At 40.7% G+C, this 17,189-nt stretch overlaps 1 non-coding gene across 1 annotated transcript; it reads right to left on the bottom strand.

The window, feature by feature from the left end:
- Window positions 1-5,006: 5,006 nt before the first annotated feature.
- On the bottom strand, window positions 5,007-5,089 carry trnal-cag (transfer RNA leucine (anticodon CAG)). The gene has a single exon. It is a non-coding gene; the product is annotated as a tRNA-Leu (tRNA).
- Window positions 5,090-17,189: the final 12,100 nt, after the last annotated feature.

Raw genomic sequence — 17,189 nt, 5'->3', positions numbered from 1 at the left:
AATTTTCCTTTCCAGTGCATAAATCTGGCTCCAGTTTTTAAAACCCTTCTCCAACAAGGTTTCAAAAACATGCTGCTTCATGTTTCCTACCATCCTTAGAGGCACTGTGTGTGTGTGTGTTTGTGTGTGTGTGTGTGTTTGTGTGCTTTAGTGTGTATCTGTCTGTGATTATATTCTCCAAATATAAGACATGGCAAAACCATCCCATCTATAAATTAAAACAATGCATAGCACAATTTTTTTTTCAAGGCTGTATGAATATGATGCATTAAGTTTAAAAAGTCAGATATGGCAAAATATGGTAACGGATGGCTGTTTGAGTGCTCTACACTGTGACATACTAACTATGTAATGTCTAAGTCATTATAGAGCGACCTGATTGCCAAAACTTGGGAAAACAGTTGATGCTATGTGAAGGTGTTGTCAACTCAGTAAGTCAACCCAGTGTTTTCCCAATTTAGAAGCATGTTTAGAATAGAATAGCCTTTATTGTCATTGTACAGAGTACAACGAAATTGGAGTGCCACTCCCTTGGTGCAAGCTTCAATAATAAATATAAATGTAAAATATAAAAAGTACAAAAAAAAAACCAATCGTAAGTACTCAAACAATAGTATGTACAATATATACAGGATAGCAGCATAATATAATGACAGTGACGGTATGGAATAGGTTCAATTGTTTTTGTGCTTATTTACTACGGTGATAGCTCTGGGAAAGAACCTATCCCTGAATCTGTTTGTCCTGGTTTTATGTGACCTGTACCGTCGGCCTGACGGTAATAGTTCAAACAGTTGGTTGCTGGGGTGAGAGTGTCCTTGATGATATTGCCAGCTCTGCTGAGGTACCGAGAGTTTGCAGTGACCTCCAGGCTGGGCAGAGAGCAGCCAGTGATCTTCTGGGCTGTGTTGATGATCCTCTGCAGTACTTTCCTGTCCGCAGCTGAGCACCCTGCATACCATGTTGTTATGCCGTACGTTAGGATGCTCTCTATGGTGGCTCTGTAAAATGTCACCAGCAGCCTCTCCTCCAGGTTGTTCCTCCTGAGCACTCTCAGAAAGTGGAGACGCTGCTGGGCCTTTTTAACCACCGCCGTGGTATTTGCAGTCCAGGGGAGGTCATCAGAGATCTGCATGACCAGAAACCTCATGGAGCATACCCTCTCCACACAGTTCCCGTGAATGTAAAGTGGGGCCGGGTCTGCTCTGCCCTTCCTGAAGTCCAAGATAAGTTCTTTCGTTTTCGTGGTGTTCAGTTGGAGGTTGTTAACTGAACACCACTCAGTCAGTCTATTGACCTCATCTCTGTAGTCCGACTCATCCCCCCTTGAGATGAGTCCAACCACTGTGGTGTCATCCGCGAACTTTATTGTTACAGCCAAGTCAGTAGCATGTTTGTGAGAGTAAAAGCACTGTATAGTATATACAGTAATAAAAAACAATGACTTGTCATTTTAGGCAGCACGGTGGCACGGTGGTTAGCACTGTTGCCGCACAGCAAGAAGATCCTGAGTTCAATTCCACCATCAGGCCGGGGTCTTTCTGTGTGGAGTTTGCATGTTCTCCCCGTGTTTGCGTGGGTTCCCTCCGGATACTCCGGCTTCCTCCCACCGTCCAAAAACATGCAGTTAGTGGGGATAGGTTAATTGGAAAATCCAAATTGCCATTAGGTGTGAATGTGCGAGGGAATGTGAGTGCGAATGGTTGTCTGTCCCTGTGTGTTGGCCCTGCGACAGACTGGCGACCTGTCCAGGGTGTACCCCGCCTCTCGCCCTATGACAGCTGGGATAGGCTCCAGCGCCCCCCGCGACCCCTGAAAAGGATAAGCGGAAGCGAATGGATGGATGGACTTGTCATTTTCTTCACTATCTATAATGTCATTTTTGCATGTTTTCCAAGAACTTCACATGGTGCCCGAGCATTCAAAAATAATTATCTTTAATTAAATGAGTTTATTTTCACTCTTCATATTGAAGGAATGTTTATAGGCAATGTACCAGTCACCATACTGAAAGTCCAGACTGTCAATGAAGAAGTGGTGGAGTCCAAATAACAAATAGTCTGTAGATGGAGATGATGATGTAAGCAAATCTATTCTCCCCAAATTTGCAAGTATATTTAACTCACAACCCTTAGTTAAATAAGGGGTTCAGATAATGGATGGACAGACAAACCTTACTGGTTTCAGGTTTGGTACACATCTGCAAGTCCTATAGAAATTTCACTTTCAACTCATCTGAAATGCTCTGTATTCATAATTTCATTTAACAGTTATGGGCAATACAAGAAAATACAAAATTTTATTAGTCGTCTAGAGCATACAATTATTTCAAAGGAAACACAAATTTCCACGTGGCTGACAACATTCTCTCTATCAGGTCCAGCTTTGTGATGTCTATGTTCACATACAGTATTAGCACTCAATACTATTTCTTCTTTTCCCTTTTTTATTGCATTGTTACATCAAACAGAATAATTCCCCCCAAATATGGCGAGCGATTTTTACCTAGCTTTAAAATGTTGTTGGCCCATTTAAAATTAGTTGGAATGCTGCTTGGCAACATTGTACCAGTGATTGTTGATACAACTCGATTTCCAAATTTTGATCAGGGTTTTGGAATAGTCTTATTATGCGTTAAACATAAGCATAGTACCCTTTAACAGTGCATATGTGCTTACTCACTCATCGTGATGCCCAAGGACCCAATAATAGTAGTGCATTAAGTGTATGCATCAGCACAATGCAGCCAGTACATTGCCAACAACCTTGACACCACCAGAAGCTTTCTGTAAATGCCTTCATCAGCACAAATGCACAGGTTACTCTGAAGCACGGATATTCATGAGGCATGAGTCAACACTGAAGTTGGAGCCCTGACATCATCATTTATGCAACATGGATAAAGTTTTAGTAATGTGGAATGTAGAAATTCAGGTTTGTGATTATTTATTCATTTTCTTTTTCAATAACCTTAACTTTAAACTTGGTTTCTAATGTTTTAAATTATGATTTTAAAATGAAAATGTGATATGAAAATTAGGCTAAAAGTTAAATAATATAATATTGTTTAATACAATTTGAAAAGGTGTGGATATTTTCTGAATTGTGACAGGACCATATCACTATCACCCCTTAGACACAAAGATATTATTTGGTAGTATTACATATTTATTATCATTGATATTTATTTATTTTTTATTAATGAAAGCCTCTCATTTAACAGAAAATGACATTGATTGTCATAAAGTGAAAAATCTGAACCAATATTAACCAAATTTTCTAGAAAAATTTACTTCCACTTTTCTTTAGCTCTGCTATTCACAACAATGTTTATGGCAAAGGGCAATGAAAATGAGTAAGTATTAACTATTTACTGCTCCATTTGCACACAACTCAGTCTCACACACTCTGTACCAGCTGTAGTATCTGTCAAAACAGGGATGCAACAAGACCATATTGCACCATTACAATGAAGTGTTCTATTTACTGTAAGTCATTTAAATAACAAAACAACTGTGAAACCAGTGGAAAAAATAATTAAATCAAATGCCCAAAAGTACAACGATCACCTGGGTACATAGGTGGTTCTGTATAGATTCTTTACAATAAACATAAAACCAAAGAACCAACCAGTCCCCAATGCAGTCATGACGTTTAATCTACTGTTTCCTGTTGCTGGAGACTTATCTTATTCATTTATTTTTTTCAATGCCTCGACATGAATTTCACCTTGTTATTTTGTGTCCTTGAACACAACTTCTATCACTTCTATGGAGGTTTCATGGGAGTGCAGGAGAAAGTCATTTTGGTTTCTGGAATGAAAACGTCATATTTCTCAGTCATTTGTAAGATGTTTTTAGTTTCAGATATGTCACTTGTTTAGGTTTAAGGTATTAAAAACTATTAAAATATTTTAACCCCAAAGTAATTTGGGTTAAAATGCAATTTGTTTATTCAGATTGCCATGGTGACAGTCCCTGCTTTATCTACCAAAAAAAAAGGCGCCTGCAACAAAATATATTTCTACTGAAATGCATCACAAATTTGTGTTCAATGACCCACAACAACATAAAAATTAATGTACATGAACATGAAAAACAAAACAACAATTTAATGAAGTGCCGTGAGACTGGGCAATTTTACATTTTACCACTGAAAGTCTAGAACCAGAATTGTATTCCAAATGTAAATGATCAATCAAACAAGCAAGCAAGCAATCAATCAAGCAGTTGTAATCAATTACATGTGTGGTCTAATGTTTCAAATCACAAAAATATTAGTGGTGAGCAAATATAATATTCTACAACTCTGTTGACATGCTCTGATAACATCATCAGGGGAACAAAAACCAAAACATCACCATACTTTAATATCTTGAAAAGACATTTGTATCAAGATATTAAAGTACATGGGTTTGTTTTACTAATAAAACACTTCCTCTGAAAAAATGAGTTTACCTTTATAATGACAACTTAATCAACTTATTAATCGCAGTCTTTTGTTAAGAGTTCTTAGGAATACTGTTTAACTTAACATGAAATAATAAAACAACCACCATTAATGTACTGTGGCTCTTACAGAAAAATAGGACATAATCATATTTGAAATGTAGCTTTATTTCACTACATAATATTTCATCTCTCTGTTACATCTTGTTACTGAACTGTATTATAAAGTGCTACCTGATTTTGTTAGCAACCGCATTAAGATCGATGAGTTAAATCAAGAAGAATCGCGAGCTAGTTGTGATTTAATAATAATAATAATAATAATGGATACTTTATTGATCCCCATGGGGAAATTACTTGTTTTTCTCTGCATTTGACCCATTCACTCAGTGAAGCAGTGGGCAGCCCACTAAGCAGGCGCCCGGGGAGCAGTGTGTAGGGACGGTACCTTGCTCAGGGGTACCTCAGGGTAGCCGTTAAGTGGATTCGAACCGCCGACCTTCTGATCATGGGGCGACCACTTTACCTACTGAGCTATCCCTGCCCCAAAAGGAATGATGTCAGAAGTGGGATTCGAACCCACGCCTCCAGGGGAGACTGCGACCTGAACGCAGCGCCTTAGACCGCTCGGCCATCCTGACAACTACATTTAGCTTTCAAAGTCAGCTTAGATTGTAAACTCATAAACTAACAGATTTATGAAATATAGCTACGTTACCAGATCACCCCAGGAGTTTGAGTTTATTAGCCAAACAGATTCACTCAAGACGGTACTTTGCTATATGAAAGAGCTTGTAATTCATCAGTGTAAGCAAGCACACTACCATAAGCTTAACTTGGATAGAAGAAAGACAGTTCATGTATCTATGTGCTGAGAATTGTTTATTGACATTATTGATTAGTGCAGAGGTTCCCAAGGGGGGGTGCAAAGCCATTGCAGGGGGGACGCTGTATGAAAAAAAAAGAAAAAGAATGCTAGGATACTGCTAGCATAATGGACAGGTTTTTGACAGGGCTCCGACACAAATGCAAAGCAAGAGATGAAGCATTGCCAAATATGTTTCCAAACCAACTTCCTTCCAAGCCAAAGACTAGAAAATATGGTGAAGCATATCTTCCCTTTGGCTTCACCTGCACAAGTGCCAAGGTAGAATTGGTTTTCCCTGCGTCAGGAGGACGCGCTGAGCTCTCCAGATCACGGAAAAACAGGATCCCACATTCTTGATTTTTAGTTCAATTCAATTCAATTCAATTTTATTTATATAGCGCCAAATCACAACATAAGTCGCCTCAAGGCGCTTCATAGATACAGAGAAAAAAAAACCAACAATCATATGACCCCCTATGAGCAAGCACTTTGGCAACAGTGGGAAGGAAAAACTCCCTTTTAACAGGAAGAAACCTCCGGCAGAACCAGGCTCAGGGAGATGCGGCCATCTGCTGCGACCAGTTGGGGTGAGAGAAGGAAGACAGGATAAAAGACATGCTGTGGAAGAGAGACAGAGGTTAATAACAGATATGATTCAATGCAGAGAGGTCTGTTAATACATAGTGAGTGAGAAAGGTGACTGGAAAGGAAAAACTCAGTGCATCATGGGAATCCCCCGGCAGCCTATGTCTATTGCAGCATAACTAAGGGAGGATTCAGGGTCACCTGGTCCAGCCCTAACTATATGCTTTAGCAAAAAGGAAAGTTTTAAGCCTAATCTTAAAAGTAGAGATAGTGTCTGTCTCCCGAATCCAAACTGGAAGCTGGTTCCACAGAAGAGGGGCCTGAAAACTGAAGACTCTCCCTCCCATTCTACTTTTAAATACTCTAGGAACAACAAGTAGGCCTGCAGAGCAAGAGCGAAGTGCTCAATAGGGTGAAATGGTACTACAAGGTCATTGAGATAAGATGGGGCCTGATTATTTAAGACCTTGTATGTGAGGAGCAGGATTTTGAATTCAATTCTGGATTTAACAGGAAGCCAATGAAGGGAAGCCAAAACAGGAGAAATATGCTCTCTCTTTCTAGTCCCTGTCAGTACTCTTGCTGCAGCATTTTGGATTAGCTGAAGGCTTTTCAGTGAGTTTTTTGGACATCCTGATAATAATGAATTACAGTAGTCCAGCCTGGAAGTAATAAATGCATGAACTAGTTTTTCAGCGTCACTCTGAGACAGGATATTTCTAATTTTAGAGATGTTGCGCAAATGGAAGAACGCAGTCTTACATATTTGTTTAATATGTGCATTGAAGGACATGTCCTGGTCAAAAATGACTCCAAGGTTCCTCACAGTGTTACTGGAGGCCAAGGTAATGCCATCCAGAGTAAGGATCTGGTTAGATACCATATTTCTAGGCTTTTCAGGGCCGAGTACAATAACCTCAGTTTTATCTGAATTAAGAAGCAGAAAGTTAGCGGCCATCCAGGTCTTTATGTCTTTAAGACATTCCTGCAGTTTAACTAATTGGTGTGTGTTATCTGGCTTCATAGACAGATAGAGCTGGGTGTCATCTGCATAGCAGTGAAAATGTATACTATGTCTTCTAATGATACTGCCTAAGGGAAGTATGCATAATGTAAACAGAATTGGTCCTAGCACTGAACCCTGTGGAACACCATAATTGACCTCAGTGTGTGAAGAGGACTCTCCATTTAGATGAACAAATTGGAATCTATTAGATAGATATGATACAAACCACTGCAGTGCAGTACCTGTAATACCTACAGCGTGCTCTAATCGTTCTAATAGAACATCATGGTCAACAGTACCGAACGCTGCACTGAGGTCTAGCAGGACAAGCACAGAGATGAGTCCACTGTCAGAGGCCATAAGAAGATCATTTGTAACCTTCACTAAAGCTGTTTCTGTGCTGTGATGAGCTCTGAAACCTGACTGAAACTCTTCAAATAAACCATTCCTCTGCAGATGATCTGTTAGCTGTTTGACAACTACTCTTTCAAGGATTTTTGATATGAAAGGAAGGTTGGAGATTGGCCTATAATTAGCTAAGACTGCTGGGTCTAGAGATGGCTTTTTGAGTAAAGGTTTAACTACAGCTAGCTTGATGGCCTGTGGTACATAGCCAATCATTAGAGATAGGTTGATCATATTTAAGATCGAAGAATTAATTAATGGCAGGACTTCTTTGAGCAGTTTTGTAGGAATGGGGTCTAAAGTGTTTATAAACACTTCTTGTAATGACTAACTACTCCTGACATTTTGGAGATGTTAGCTCTTTATACAGTAAAGTTACAGTGGGATACAAATAATATCAGGCTGATCCTGCCGTAATTTGTTCCCTGGGTTCAAATCACAGAAAAACAGGATCCCACAGTTGTTTATGTTTTTAAACCCATTTTGCACAGAGAGGCATTTTTTGAAAAATGTATTATTAGCAATGTTGAACATTATTACACAGGAAAAAAACAACTACACGTAAAATAATCACATCATGACGCCTCTGCCTTTCTAAATGGAGTTACAGTAACTGCGTGTGTAAATGTAAGCATGTAAAAAAAAAAGAAGATATTAAGAACAGTAACAGTATTTGTCTCTATCTGCCATTCTGTAATTAATCTCATGTAAGCAATAACATGGAGCACAGCGTGACGTGAAAAAAGGCACATACCTTTGACGTTGCATGACGAACTCTGTATTCCTCGTCCACACGTTTTCGGTGCTTCGAAACGCCGTTTACGTGTGGACGAAAGTGGTGGGGGGTCACAAACATTTTTCTTGTAAAAGAAAGGGGGGCCTAGCAGTTTGGGAACCACTGGATTAGTGGATGCTGATAAGCTACCAGTAGCTAATGTTGGAGCTCGTGTTGGTCACTGTTTATACTGAGGGCGGAAGACTGACTGATTAAGACAAATTGCACAGGAACAAGCATAAATGTTCTTTGGAATTTCATTGAAAGTTTCTTGAGTTAAATAAAAGTCACTCCACAGAGGAAATCAAAAGAGTCAAGAATATTTTAAGGTGCATTACAAAAGATAGCACTAATAAGGACTTATGTTGTTGATCAGAGAGATCTTCTTAGTTTTGCTTTCTCCTTATTTCTCACATTCAATGGCCTATCTTGCACCTTCTCTGTTGTCTGTCATCGTGTCAAAAGCAGCAGAAGCACCTTTTTTTCCTGATAGGCCTCCAGCTCATTGGTAGTCATCAACAGGGTCAAGCTGGATATTATTACTGCTAATGAGGACTCACAACTCCAACAATGGATTTTCAAGTGTGTTTGAAATTATAATTATAATTATATGAGCCAAATAATATCAGGCAGTGCTATGATATCAGAAAGACCAGCTACTGAGGGATATCCCCAAGCCACACAAATCAGGTGCCATGGAGCCCATGCACCTTCCTTGCAGCTGCCTATTCCTGCTGAGAGGTAAATAAAACATGAAGTGCACACAGGCATAAAGCAGAGTGCTCCATATACAGCATGTCATACCTTTTCATAGAACTTGATCATACAACCCATATCTTTAGGGTTTTAGGAAATGACTAAGGATCATTTAAAAAAAAAAAGATCCTTAGTCAACACAAGTAGGCCTAGGTTGAATATTTATCATTTCACAGCGCTAAGGTTATTTCTCAGCCTATGTCAATTCCTCTATCACTCCAGCATTCTGACAAAACAGTTTTAGAAAGCAGAAGCTAATGTGTTTATTTATGCCCAGACAGGTAACCTGAAAAAAATAAAATAAAACAGCCACAGGTAAAATTCACGGCAAGACAGTTTATGAGACTGTTTATGGTGTTCCAGTGGTAATCATCAAGGATGTAACTGAAAACAGTTTTGCTTGACTCAAAATTAATTTTTTTAAGCAGGGCACCACAAAAACTCAGCAAAATCATTGTTTTTCAGTAATATGAGTCACAGAATTCTGTTTAAAAGGACACCATTATGAAAGGCACACTATATGAGCCTGGGCTTTATCTTCCTCATCACATCTGGTACATATAGTGCATAAATTCCTTAAAAATCTCCTAAGGTCACCATTCATCAAATATCAATCTTTTTTTTATCATCCTGAACTTGAAAATATCTAATTTTACATTGAAGTGACCTGACTGTGTTTTTCTGGAGTTTAAGTACTATACTGTAAGCACATGTAAAGGTCTTTTATTAGAATTTAATTTAAAAAAAGTAAACATTCATATATTCTAAATTCATTTAATGTAAAGTGAAGTCTTTAAAGCCATCAATCCATGGGATAAGTGGACATGGGATCAGCTTTGTGGCACTGCTGAGGTGTAACTGATTGCCTCATATTCCTCTTCAAAGTACCTTATAGATTTTCTATGGGGTTCAGTTAAGTATAGTAAAAAACACGGTCAGTGAGCCATTTGGTAGTAGTTTTGGCACTGTGGGCAGATGCTAGGTCCTGTGGAAAAAGGAATTCTGCATCTTTGTAAAACTTCTCAACTGATGGAAGCATGTACTTCTGTAAAATCTCCTGGTGGATGGCTAGTTTAACTTAGGACTTCGTAAAATGCTGTGAACCAACCGGTTATCTACCGCGAGAGTTTACTCACGTCATTATGATAGTTGTGTATGTCCCGCCGTCTGCTAACACTGCAGCAGCCTGTGAGGTCCTGCACACTGTAACAAGCAGACTCCAATCACAGCACCCTCGGGCCCTTTACCTGATCTCTGGGGTAGGGATGGGTATCGTTTAGGTTTTATCCGATACCGGTGCCAAACCGGTACTTTTGAAACGGTGCCGGTGCTTAAACGGTGCTCAAACCGGTGCTCAAACCGGTGCTTAAAGAATGGAGAACACAAAATTGGTCCAAAAACCACTCATGTTCAGCTGGGTTGTTCTTTTTTTTTTGTAAAAAGATAACAATGTTAGCTTTTTCTGCAGCTATAGGGGATTTATGGCATCACTCTTGGCTGGAAGCAGTGCTTAAACAATGGAAAAAACACAAACTTTGTCCAAAAACCTCTCATGTTTAACTGTTTTCCACTTTTTCTTTGGTCATTTTAGCCTTTTTGGCCAGGGTGAAGGGAGTATCTGCCATCAAACAAGAAGACAGCCGCATGTAGCTATGATGATGTTTGCTAGTTCACCTTACATGCATTAATTTAATAACGTGGTTAGCCTACTCAACGTAAATTACACATGAACAACATTAAGCTACTCACGCAGAGAAGAACGGCTGCTGCTGCCATCATCATCCGTCATCATTTCTGCTACACTGGCAGGGCTAGGGGCCAGGACTCTCCTCTTCGTGTTTTTGGGGATGTTGCTAACTCCGGGTCTGATAACAGGCAACCCACCCGCAGTAGATGTGCTCGGTGTGAGGTCTCGCAGCAAGCTATCAAATACGGCGCATTTCTCGTCTTTTAAAAAAAACACTGCTATGCGTCGCCGGGTGTTTCATCAGATTTGAGGTGTTACCTCCTTTGACGGTATCACAGTATCAGCTTAAAGCACTTGTTGCAGGCTGCTGAGTTTGCATATTTTGCTGTGAAGTACAGCCAGACTTTTGACCGCTTCGCCTTGGTCATTTTTAATCTGTAGCTCTGCTCTAAAAGAACGTACGTACCTGGACCCGCCTACTATCCTCGGAAACGTAAAATGATTGGCTAGAATCGAAAGTGTATCACAGCTCAGGAAAAAAAGCACCGAAATAAAGCACCGAAATGTGCACTGCTTTTCGGTCTGGTTACTACCGTTTATGTCAGGATACCGGTACCCATCCCTACTCTGGGGTCATCTCCCTGTCCTCCATTTTCCCCACCTTCACCCAGTATGTCACCTGCCATGCCAGAGACAATCAAACAGTGGACGTATTGTATGCCAACACCAAGGAGGCATACAGCTCATCACCTTTCCCTCCCCTGGGGTCTCAGATCACAACCTGGTTCATCTCCAGCCTGTGTATAAACCTGTAGTACACAGAGAACCAGTTGTGAAACGCACAGTTAGGAAATGGTCGGCAGAGACTGAAGAGGCCCTGAGGGACTGTTTCCGTTCTACTATGTGGGACAACCTCTGCAGCCCTCAAGGAGAAGAAAGGAGTCTTTAGATCTAGAGACAAACAGGAGCTGAGAGTTGTCCAGAAGAAGCTGAAATGGAAGATAAGGTGAGGGAAGGAAAACTACAAATTCAAATTCAAATTTTATTTGTCACACACACACAACCATACACAGTATGACATGGGGGTGAAATGCTTGTAGCTGTACAATGCCCGACCATTAAATGACAGAAGAAAAGTTTTACAATATTTACAATTTACTACAAAAATTTACAAATTAACTTAGGAATTTACAGTAAAGAATGTGCAAATAGCAGAAGAGATTATAAAGATAAGGATTATAAATTATAGGAATTATAGGATTATAGGAAATGTGTGGTGGTGCGTGTGGTGACGTGTGTGAGAGTCCAGTCTTATAGTGACGTGTTTGGGAGAGTCCAGTCCTACACCTGGTTCAGGGCCCGAATAGCCTGGGGGAAGAAGCTCCTCCTCATTCTCTCTGTTTTGGCCTTAAGGGAGCGGAAGCGCTTCCCAGACCTCAACAGTGAGAAGAGTCCATTGTTGGGATGGGAGAGGTCCATCATAATCTTCCTAGCTTTGGACTTGCACCGCTTGGTGTAGATGGACAGCAGGTCAGGGAGCTCTGATTGAATGATGCGTTCTGCCGAGCGCACCACCCTTTGCAGATCTCGTCTGTCCTGCTTGGTGCTGTTCCCAAACCAGGTGCAGATGTTTGACGTCAGGACGCTCTCGATGGTGCAGGAGTAGAAGTTCTTGAGCACCTTCAGTGGCAGATGGAAGTCTCTAAGTCTTCTGAGGAAGAAGAGACGCTGACGGGCTTTCTTAACCAGGGTGTTGATGTGACAGGACCATGACAGGTCCTGAGTGATGTGGACACCCAGGTATCGGAAACTGTCCACTCTCTCCACTGGCGTGCCACTGATGATGAGGGGTTTGTAATTCCTCGCCTGCTTTGTAGTGAAGTCCAGGAGGAAGCTGGAAGAGCAGCTGCAACAGGACAACATCAGAGGGGTTTGGAACAGCCCGAAGACAATCTCAGGACAAAAACCAACTCCCCAGGCTGCAGGAGACTTGGGGTGGGTGAATGATCTAAATAAATATTTTAATAGGTTTGATCAACCACCCATCCCTCCCCTGCAATCTCCCTCATCTTCAGGGACTGCCCGTCTTTCACCTCAGGACTTCACACCTCTCAGCTCTCAGCCATCACACCCACCCCCGCCTTCTGTGACTCCAACATACACCCCCCTCCCCTGAAATCCCCTCTCTCTATCTCAGCACTTCAAGTGAGGAATGAGCTTTGCAAGATCAAGGTGCGGAAGGCTGCAGGTCCAGATGGCATCAGCTCCAGGCTCCTCAGGTGCTGTGCAGATGAACTTTGTTGCATTCTAGGATATCTGTTCAACCTGAGCCTGTCGCTGGGGAAAGTTCCACAGCTGTGGAAGACCTCCTGTGTGGTACCGGTACCAAAGACCTCCCATCCCAAGGACCTCAGCAGCTACAGGCTGGTAGCCCTGACATCACATCTGATGAGGACCCTCGAGAGGTTGGTTCTAAACCATTTGCGCCCCCCTAGTGAGGTCTTCATTGGATCCGCTGCAGTTTGCTTACCAGCCTAGCATCGGAGTGGAGGATGCCATCATCTACCTCCTGCACCAAGCTCTGACTCACCTGGAGAAGCCTGGAACACTGTGAGGATCATGTTCTTTGGTTTCTCCAGTGCTTTCTACACCATCCAGCCACGACTTCTGAGGGACAAGCTGGAGCTATTGGGAGTGGACCACCACATGTCCCAGTGGATACTGGACCACCTCACAGAACGCCCACAGTATGTGAGGACATGGGGCTGTTCCTCTTCACCCTCTACACTGCAGACTTCTCCATCAACTCCCCACGCTGCCACCTACAGAAGTTCTCTAATGACTCTGCCATAGTCAGCCTCATCACAGGTGAGGACAGCTCAGAGGACAGACAGTGGACTTTGTGGACTGGCGCCAGCAGAACCACCTGCTGATCAATGCCGGGAAAACCAAGGAGTTGGTGATGGACTTCCAGGGACGCAGACCCACCACACTGACACTGGTGAACATCCAGGGAGTGGACATTGAGATAGTAGACTCATATAGGTACTTGGGTACCTGGGTGTTCACCTGAATAATTAACTGGACTGAAGCCACCACACTCATGCTCTTTACAGGAAGGGTCAGAGCAGACTCTACCTGCTGAACTGCAGAGCTCTTTCAGTGACAGACTGCTGCATCCTAGATGCATGAAGGAGCGTTTCCGCAGGTCCTTCCTCCCTGCAGCTGTCAGACTGTACAATCAAAACTGCTCCCAATAAACACAGAGGTTTGCATTAGAGATGGAATACACTTTATCGGAATCATATTGGTATCGGCAGATATCCAAATTCATGATATCAGTATCGGACATAAAAAAGTGGTATCGTGCCATCTCTAGTTTACATCAGCGCTGTAACTTGCACTATTTTATCAACCGATTCACACTACAACCTGGGTTTGCCTCTTATTTGTATTTAATTCTATTTAATGTAATAACGGTACAGTACTCTGTTTTTAGTAACCATTGTCCTTGATGTAAATATGTAAAAATTGTATATGTTTCTGTCCTGTGTACTGTTTGTTTGTATATGTGTCTTTCTTGCTGCTGTTACTTCGAAATTTCCCCTTGTGGGACAATTAAAGGATTATTCTATTCTATTCTATTAAATGATAATAGATTGCCAAACTGGACTTCAAACACATTGGATTTTTTGCCTTTCCATTCTTCTTCCAGAATCTGGTACCTTGGTTTCCAAGTGAAATTCAGAGTTTGCTTTCATTTGAAAGAAGGACTTAAGACCTTTGAGCAACAGTCGAGGTCCTGTGCTCCTTAGTCCAGATAAGAGACTTCTGATAATGCACATTTTCCTAGCACATTTTTCCTTTCCAGTCAATTTTCATTAATATACTTCAGTCAGCAACAGCAACATCTGGTGACAACCTCATGACTCTGGTTTCATATACTCAACTACTCTAAGGCTACGTTCACACTGCAGGCGAAAGCGCATCAAATCAGATTTTTCTGACCCTATGCGACCCATATCCGATCATGCTATGACAGTGTGAACGGCGCAAATCCGATATTTTCAAATCCGATCTGGGTCACTTTCGTATGTGGTACTGAATCCGATACATATCTGATGTTTTAGAAAGCGACTGCTGTTTGAATGGTCATGTCGCATTAAATCCGTCTTTTACGTCACCGACACAAGACAGACGCCAATTATCAGCGCCGGAGAAGCGCCCGATAAGACATCGCGAACGCTTCCTGGCCATCCCGTGTAGATGTCAGTGAAACTGTTGGGAAGACAACGTTGGATAAACGTGAATATTTTATTTGTATTGTATAATCTGCAGATTCTGACAGAAATCTGCAGCTATCATTTGAAGCACCGCTCCTCTCTAAAACAGCAATAAGGATCATTATTAGGTTATTTACATTATTATGTAAATAACAAAATAACTTAAAGCAAAAATTGGGAAACGTAAAGTCCGAAGTCTTTATATTAAGGGCCATCAGTCAAACAATACTGTTTGCTCTCTCTAAACAGAGCGCGTTGTGTGTGAAGTCTTCTTTTGCGCATGCGGGCCGCTTTGAGCGTTCACACTAGAGCGCCTTTGCTGTCGCATTTTATTTGTAGTGTGAACACGCAGACAAAAAAATCAAATTTGATCAAAGAATCGGAATTGAGCATTAAGACCTGCAGTGTGAACGTAGCCTAAGAAATATGTTGTATTTATACTGTTTAGGTAGTATATTACTCAAACTCAAATGATTATGATAATGAATACAAAATATATGAAAATTTACTTTTATGAAATTTACCTTCTATGGTACTTCTTTTCTCTGCAGTCCCCCTCCCTGACCCTGGTTCTGACAGATAGGTCTTGTTCACCTTTTGACATTGAAAAAGTCAAAAAAGGAAAATATTTTAGAGACATATTTAGTTACTAAATCTAAGATACTTCTGAACTACTGAATATGCTTAAGAAACACACACACAAATCAGCACAACAGTTCTTCTGGACAGGTCGTTCTCACATGCACTTGGTCACAAAACCATTAGATCCTCTATTCCTGCTGAGAGGTAAGTTGATTGATTGCTGTGAAGTGGTTCATAGAAAAAGTACACGCTGTGATGGTAGTTTCATGGGAATTTTAAGGTGGTACTCTGCATGTATGTGACCCCATATCCTGTGATGTCTCTATACTCATGAACAAATAACAGTCCATTTACATATTGATGTACCCTTACATAAAAAAGGCAATACTTTTTACAGTGCCAGTTACAAAGTGCCTGTGGAAAACAACCGTTTTACATCAACTTGTTTGAGCATAAACAGTGGAGAGATTTTTTTTCTTCTGAAATGTTTACATCTCCAGCTTAGATGCTTTTTTTTCTTTTGCAGTAGATTTGGTGATGAAGGTCAGTTTTCTTCTTCACACTGTTCTCTGTCCTTAAAAGCAAGGAACCTATTTGATGATCTCTGCCTTCATTATGACATATGGACCTGTATTGTCAACAGTGATCTCATGAGCCATCCAAGAGATCTCCTTCTGATTCTCCACAGTCCATTCTCTGTTCCTGGGAGAAGAAAAAACCTCTCCGTACCCAAGACAAGACAAGTAGAATCTTTACTACGTCCCACACTTCAGAAAATTATACACTTTTACATTTAGGTGACCACCAAGGTAGGAATAGATTCAATTTTCAGCACAAGAGTTTTATCTTTAAGGCCAGCCACTTATTCTCAGAGAAAATAGATAGATTTTTCTCCTTTAAGCATCAAACTTTAAGCATCTGTAGTGATGACATAAAAACAAAGCCCATAGGCACTGTAATTTAATGGAATAAGTGATTGATTAAGCTATTGATTCAACAAATCTATTATTTAATTGTTTAATGTATTTTATATGCAGTACACTGAGGTTACAATTACTTCACTTCATAAACAGGCCTGTTGTTTCTACTGGTATCCTACCTGTTCTCTCAGAAGCTGTATCCTACTCACGGCTAATTTCTTTAGAATCATCACTCTCAGCAGGGAACTGGTTTATTTGATGCTCACAGGCAACAAAACTCTTTAATAAGTGCTGCATGAGCTACTATCAAAATTACTTTAATAATCTTTTTTTCCTATTTTTCTGAAATAAAATTTTTATTGTGTGATATTGGATGATTATATGTTTTCTCACCAGCACTAGTTGTCCTCTCAAACATGTATCCATGATGAAATCCTCATAGTATCCACGTATCCACAAACATAATTATAGTCATAGTGATGTTTCAGATTGAACAACTTCGCTAACCAATCAAGCCCCGTGTTTTTGTTGTTGCCATCTTGATGTTTTTAAACCATATTCAGTTTCATTCAGTCAATGACCAGAAAAGTCATATTATATATTCATATGTATATAGGACCTTACTGGATACAGACTTACTGGATACAGATGCGTGCGTGAATGATCCACACTTGGTGTTTAAATCTTTTTCCATTTACCTGCTCTTTAATCATTTGCTGTTTCAGCTGTTTGGTGGTTGCGGAAATAGTTGTGTGGGCTTTTACCTGAGTTTCTGACTTTTCTGGCAAAATACATTGAGATGTAAAATTTTATTCCAGGTTTTATGTTATGGTCTTGGGTCGGTGACCCAGTGTATTTTGAGTTTTGTACTTTT

The sequence above is a fragment of the Rhamphochromis longiceps genome, linkage group LG15, assembly GCF_057381845.1.
Source record: "Rhamphochromis longiceps isolate RC_006_pf linkage group LG15, R_longiceps_female_GT1.1, whole genome shotgun sequence".
NCBI classification, from domain to species: Eukaryota; Metazoa; Chordata; class Actinopteri; order Cichliformes; family Cichlidae; genus Rhamphochromis; species Rhamphochromis longiceps.
Note: the sequence above shows the minus strand (reverse complement) of the source record. Positions and strands in the feature narration are given on the sequence as shown.